Source organism: Populus euphratica, unplaced genomic scaffold (assembly GCF_000495115.2).
Source record: "Populus euphratica unplaced genomic scaffold, PopEup_1.0 scaffold1972.1, whole genome shotgun sequence".
NCBI lineage: Eukaryota > Viridiplantae > Streptophyta > Magnoliopsida > Malpighiales > Salicaceae > Populus > Populus euphratica.
In genome coordinates this window covers 40121-48144 of record NW_011501007.1, presented here as the reverse complement: position 1 = coordinate 48144, position 8024 = coordinate 40121, and positions in this window count along the sequence as shown.

Below are 8024 nucleotides of genomic sequence, written 5' to 3'. Positions count from 1 at the left end.
TTATTAATTCTTTTAATTTTTGACTAAATTAAGTTCTAAATTTATAATTTTATCATTATTAATCCTTAAATTTTCAATTTGTGTTGTTTCAACCTCATTCTCAAATTATTTTTCATTTATTTATTTTGTGGTTTGAAAAATTTAAAAATTGAATTATGACAATTTAAATGTTTAGTTAATAATGGGAATATTTAAAAAGAAATGCTTAAATTTGCAAGAATATGTTTCTTTGCTTTTTTATGGATACGTAGGTCAATGCTTCTTGTATAATGCCAAAAAAAAGAAGGCCTTGCGATTTTTTTTTTTTTAATTCTTATTTGTATTAAGAAGCTGGATACTGTGGTCATAAAAACCGAGAACCTCACACACAAGCAAACGAGAACAAGCTGGACCTACACCAGAAACAGGAAAATGAAAACCACAGCCCTAAGACCCGTACCTTTTCCACTAGGATGCATTATATTACCTTTTTTTTTTTAAATAAAAAATAAAATTGAGGTGCCAGCATAGTATTTTAACAGGGCATGTAATGATTGAACAAGAATGGCATCCAGACCCATCATCTGGCCAGCAACATGAGCAATTTAAATATTCAAGTAATGATTTTTTTTACGATGATTAAATTTGCATCCGATTAAGGTTTGAAAATCACTTATACTAAAATTGTTTTTTTTATCTACTTTGTATTTATTTTTTGTTTTTAATAACATTCTTGTCATATCATAAATTATCAACAACTTTTTATTTATTTAAAAATTTATTCAAGATAATAATATTTATTTTAAATTTTATAATTTATTTTGTTCTTTTTTATAAATGATTATTTAAGAAACATTCTACGTAAAAGCTTTATGTATGATAATTTTTATTGCTTCTCTTCACCATTATTTTCTATTTATTTTCCTTTGTACTTAGATCTCTATCACAAACTGACATCGCCATCTTGGTCATACCTGTTATGGTACTATTTAACACGACTAAAATATTAATGTCTTCTTCAAAGTGCAGGAGTGTCGAAGTAATAAATAATCCGGTAAGACCGGGGTCGAACCACAGAGAGGTTAATTGTACAAATTATAAACAACAACAATACAATAACAACAATAACAATAATAATAACAATAACAATAATAATAATAAAGAAAAAGAAAGAGAAGAAGAAGAAGAAGAGAACTTTGAGATGAAATATTAATGTAAGGATTAAACAATAATAATAACAAATGTCAAGGTTAGAGGTTCCACTAATGGTATATCAAACAAGTATAGTATAAACTCTTATTATTGAATTGGAAACCACACACAAAGGGGGTTCCAATCAGATTATATATTGTTAACATGATTACATTAGTCATCTTATTCAATTAATGCTAATACTTGTAAATCTCGTCAAGCATTCATGATTATAACTTATGTTAACAACGAATCAAATTCCTTTCATAGCTCAGGTGTCGGTTATACCATACAGTATGAGCTATGAGAGTGCCAAGTATTTATTGTACCAAGTGTTATACAACATAAATCAAGATTAGTCATTTAACAAATAAAGTATTAAAGAGTGAATAAGATAACAAATACAAAACATATTAGTATCAAACATTAAAGTCGATATTAAGTTTACATTATACTTATTCTTACACCATTAGTGTAACATTTTCACCTTGACATAATAAACTTAGCTAAACATAATAAAAGAAAGAAAAATAAATAAACAAAATAAGAACATAAATAAGATAAGAGTTAACTAAGTAAAGGAAAGGAAATGAAAGGCATAAACTAGATATTAATGAAAGCAAAGCATAAAAGCAAGAGCATGATCTTGATCTGAAAACCAAGATGCCTAAATGCATGGCAAATGCCTCCTTTTATAGGCCAAAATTGGGAACTATTGATTTGATGACTAATTGATGAGTGGGTAGCCAACTCTTGACTTGGTGACAATCCTTATCTTCTCTTGTCTGCCCAAAACGTCATTGATAACGTCAAAACTGGAGCCAGTTGCAAACATGAAAGTTGTAGGAAATTGTCTCAGCTTTCTTGTGTAAAAACTTCAGCTCATTTGGACTTCTAGAACTCCAGATATGGCCAAAATACCGAACAGTGCTCGGGCTGGAAGACAGATTCGGGCTTCTTTGTTGTTGCTACAATTTGGACTTGATAATGGCCTTTTTAGATCTTGGGCTCCATATGAAAGTTGTAGGCCTATGTCTTACCTTTCCATCCATATAAATTGGACCTAAATCTGAGATATATAGCTCTAGATATGACCCAATTACCGAACAGTGTTCCGGTTTGGATTGCACCGACATCTCTTTTCTAAGTTTGGCCATCTCTTTATCCTTGCAATTTAAGTTCTTAAAGTCATCAATCAATCCTTTCATTTATGTGATAGACCTGCATTAAAAATAGACATTTACCACAAATTAAAGGTATCTTATATTATTAGATACATTATTATAAAACATATTTTAGTTAAGGAGTTATTGATACTTCAAGTGCAAAATGATGATATAAAACCATGATAAAAATGCACTTTTAAGTACTAATCACACCCCCCAACCAGCTTATTACTAGTCCCTAGTAATCAAAGCGTAAAATAGAAAAACAATTTGCAAATTCCACAAAGCAAGGTATTCATCATTTAACTTCCATTAATCTATCCAGATAAACAAACTCTCATTAAATTTATATACCCCAACCAAAACAAGACATTGTCCTCAATGTTCTAAAGTAGAAAGGTAGAGTATAGAAGATATCACCTGAAATAACGAACACTAACAAACCTGAAATACACTGAAACAAAAATAAAAAATAACAAAACACAATAATAAAACAAAAGGATAAAAAATTACAAATGAAGACTCAAATCTAATCTAAGCTTTTTATGGCTTTCCTTAGATGACCAATTTATGCAACTCATGGAGGTATCAATTACAGGAATGAAAGATTGTAGTTGGTCAATCAATTATTCAGCAGTAGCAGTAGAGATTATGCTTTGTTGTGCAGAAGATGTTAGAAATTCTTGTTTCACAGCATGATCAAGAAAAGACAACAACTTATCATAATAACCATTAATATTTAACAGACCTATGGGTTTATGGTGAATGTGCAGTTGGGCCCAAGAAGAAATATGAAAGATCTCTTCCAATATGCCTAGACCACCTGGTAAAGCAATGAAGACATCAGTATGGTTAAACATTGTATTCATTCGAGTCGACATTGTGGAGTGACATGACTAAAAGAGATTGATGTCTTCTCCCAAGTGCAGGAGTGTTGAAGTAATAAATAACCCGGCAAGACTGGGGTCGAACCACAAGGAGGTTAATTGTACAAATTATAAACAACAATTATAAATAACAACAATTATAAATAACAACAATAGCAATAACAACAACAATAACAACAACAACAACAACAACAACAATAATAATAACAGTAGTAGCGGTAATAATAATAATAATAGTAGTAGCAATAATAATAATAATAATAATAATAATAAAGAAAGAGAAGAAGAAGAAGAAGATGAGAACTTGAAGATGGAATATTAGTGTAAGGATTAAATAATGATAATAACAAATGTCAAGGTTAGAGGATCCACTAATGGTATGTCAAATAAGTATAGTATAAACTCTTATTATTCAATTGGAAACCACACACAAAGGAGGTTCCAATCAGATTATATATTGTTAACATGATTACATTAGTCATCTTATTCGATTAATGCTAATACTTGTAAATCTCGTCAAGGATTCATGATTATAGCTTATGTTAACAACAAATCAAGTTCCTTTCATAGCTGAGGTGTTGGTTATACCATACAGTATGGGCTATGAAAGTGCCAAGCATTTGTTGTACCAAGTGTTATACACCATAAATCAAGATTAGTCATTTAACAATCAAAGTATTAAAGAGTGAACAAGATAACAAATACAAAACATGTTAGTATCAAACATTAAAGTCCATATTAAGTTTACACTATACTTATTCTTACACCATTAGTGAAACCTTTTCACCTTGACATAATAAACTTAGCTAGACATAATGAAAGAAAGAAAAATAAATAAACAAAACAAGAACATAAATAAGATAAAAGTTAACTAAGTAGAGGAAAGGAAATGAAAGGCATAAACTTGATATTAATGAAAGCAAAACATAAGCAATACAAAAAAAATACAAAGAGAGAAAGCAAAAGCATGATCTTGATCTATAGACCAAGATGCCTAAATGCATGCCAAATGCCTCCTTTTATAGGCCAAAATTAGGAACTATTGATTTGATGACTAATTGATGAGTGGGTGACCAACTCTTGACTTGGTAACAATCCTTATCTTCTCTTGTCTGCACAAAACGTCATTGATAACGTCAAAATTGGAGCCACTCAAAAACATAAAAGTTGTAGAAAATTGTCTCAGCTTTCTTGTGTAAAAACTTCAGCTCATTTGAACTTCTAGAACTCCAGATATGGGCCAAATACTGAATAGTGCTCGGGCTAGAAGATAGATTCGGGCTTCTTTGTTGTTGCTATAATTTGGACTTGAAAATGACCTTTTTAGATCTTAAGCTCCATATGAAAGTTGTAGGCCTATATCTTACCTTTCCATCCATATAAAATAGACCTAAATCGGAGATCTACAGCTCCAGATATGACCTAATTACCGAACAGTGTTCCAGTTTGGATTGCACCGACATCTCTTTTCTAAGTTTGGTCATCTCTTCATCCTTTCAATTTCAGTTCTTAAATTCATCAATCAATCCTTTTATTTATGTGATAGGCCTGCATTTAAAATGAATATTTACCACAAATTAAAGGTATCTTATATTATTAGATATATTATTATAAAACATGCTTTAGTTAAGGAGTTATTGATACTTCAAGTGCAAAATGATGATATAAAACCTTGATAAAAATACACTTTTAAGTACTAATTACACCCCCCCAACCAGCTTATTACTAGTCCCTAATAATCAAAATGTTAAAATAGAAAAATACTTTGCAAATTCCATAAAGCAAGGTAGCCATCATTTAACTTAAAGCAAGGTATTCATCATTCAAAGCAAGGTATTCATCATTTAACTTCCATTAATCTATCCAGATAAACAAACTCTCATTAAATTTATATATCTGCTCAATACCTCTTAACAAGATATTCATAAACCTTTCTTTTGTGCTCAATGTATCAACACATAATTATGGGGCTTTTCTTGGAAGAAAACAAAATTTTTGTTCTAATGTTTAAGGTTAACTTCCTTGGGTTGGGATTATTATTTTTGTCTTCTTCTTTTGTCTTTTTTTTTTTTAATATATATACATATAATTTAAAACACCATGCATCTTTAACCCATGTAATGAGCTTTCGACTAATGACTCCCAGACCAGTTGGTCTTAGGGCATTAGGTGTTGAGACACCCCTACGAGCTTAGTAACTCGGGTAGCATATACTGATATGTAGATAGTACAATGTTTGATTCCCTTAAACTTTTCTCCTTAACCCATGTAACAAGCGTTGGGCCAATAGCTCCCAAGTCAGTTGACTTTAGGGTATTAGGTGTTAAAACACTCCTTCAGGCTTAATTGCTTAGGTTAGGGAGGCTACGAAACCAAACTTATCTATATTTTTGTTATTATCATTTTTTTTCTTTCTTTTCTTTCTTTTCTTTTTTTAATTATATACTATCCCTTTTCCTTTAGTTGTTACCTTTAACAAAAGAACATAAATAATGTAATAATCAAATATGCAACCCACAATCATATGTTAGTGTGTGTCTGTGTGTAAATTAAGGTTTAAGAATACATGTTAAATAAGTATATGAGTAGAATTAAGTGATAGTAATGTGAGAGTTTGTAAACCTGAATATTTCAAGAAGTATTATGATAGACCTTATTAAGAATGGTTATTAAGATACGTCTCAAGAGTCATAAAAAGATCTCCTTTACTCTGCCATCATAGTAACAAGAATTTTGCACATGTTTTATGAAATAGAAAACACATTTAGTTTTTTTTTTTAGCTACTACCCTCTCCCCCCAACCAAAACAAAACATTGTCCTCAATGTTCTAAGGTCGAAAGATAGAGTATAGAAGATATCACCTAAAATAACGAACACTAACAAACCTGAAACACACTGAAACAAATATAAGAAACAACAAAACACAATAATAAAACCAAAAGACACAAAGATTCACAAATGAAGACTCAAATCTAATTTAAGCTTTTTACGGCTTTCCTTAGATGACCAATTTATGCAACTCATGGAGGGATCAATTACAGGAATGAAAGATTGTAGTTGGTCAATCAATTGTTCAGTAGTAGCAGCAAAGATTATGATTTATCGTGCAGAAGATGTTAGAAATTCCTGTTCCACAGCATGATCAAGAAAAGAGAACAACTTATCATAATAACCATTAACATTTAACAAACCTATGGGTTTATGGTGAATGTGCAGTTGAGCCCAAGAGGAAATATGAAAGATCTCTTCCAATATGCCTAGACCACCGGGTAAAGCAATGAAGGCATCAGCATGGTTAAACATTGCATTCATTCGAGCCGACATTGTGGAGACCTGAAGTTCCTCTCCAATTGTTTTTCCAATGATGTCCCCTTGTGCTAAAGCTTCGGGGACGACCCCCAAAACTTGACTATCTCCTAAAAATACAGCTATTGACACACCTCCCATTAACCCAAGACTGTCTCCCCCATACACTAAATGAATCTTTCTCTCAACTAGCACCTGACCAAGATGATTTGCTGATTCTAAAAACTCCTTTTATTTTCCAGGACTAGATCCACCGAAAACACAAATATATTTTATTTGATGACTTGAAGAACTTGCCATTTCTACACACTTCTATATTTGATGAATGTATGGATTGAGTGGAAATGAAGGGAAGGAAGAGAGGATTTTATAGATGAGAAATTAAAAGGGCAATCATACCACCTATATGTAGGCTAGCTGGAGTCTCTTTCTCTCTCTCTCTCTCTCTCTATTTATTTATTTATTTTTGAAAAAACATGTGTATGTACAAGTAGTTGTGATTGTGGCTCATATCTTTCCTTGGTTTTACATCCAAGAACGGCTTAAACGTATGGGTCGGGGATAGGCTTCCCATCCAGTTTTCTTAAAAACTGGCAAATAAGGTCTTTTTTAGTCAGATTCCCAAGACTATATCAAGCATGTTCTTTATGAAAATGGGTTCATAAGTTTTGAATTGCACGATGCTTATCTCGACTATGATGAGACTTAAGAGTCAATAGAAGATTATCTAAAGACTCTCTGTGTTTTGAAATAAATCCCACCTTTTGACAATTTTCATAGTTTTTATGAAATGCATGTGACTCCTTGAATATGGTGGGCTAGTAAAATCCACTCTGTAAGATTTCTACAATCCTTTGTTTTAATGAGAAATGATCCCCACGTGCCTTAGAGTGACAAAATTTAATGACATTACTTACCTCATTGTCGAGAATGCATCTTTGAAATATTTGATCAGGACAATAAATGAATAAGTAGGGGTCATCCCAATAAAAATTTTGTACATTGCTCAAAAATTTTCTTTTGTCTTCGGTACTCTAGTGAGGTGGCAAAAATCCTGAAGCAAGAAAATAGATATTTTTAGCAAACCAAGGCATTAAACTAAGAGAAATTAGAGATTCATCAGGAAAGTAATCATCAATTGGTGTGATGTCGGGTATCGAATCTTTTGTCACTTTTGATAAAAGATCCGCATCAACATTTTCGATGCCTTTTCCATCCTTGATTTCTTCTTGATTGGTCATGGCATGAGAAAATGAAAGTGTTGGAGGGGAATCAATCTTTTCTTTGTAATGCTCAAATTCAACCCTTTCCTTACCCTTAGAGATTGACTCATCATCTTTCTCACAAGGTTCAAGAATTGGTTTGTGAATAACCTTACCATTACGAAGAGTGGTGACTGATTTGACTTGATCCATGTGTTAACTTCCAGGACTACTTGCATTTGCATTGTATTGCCCTTTGGGATTTTGCTGTGGTTGAGATGGAAACTTACCT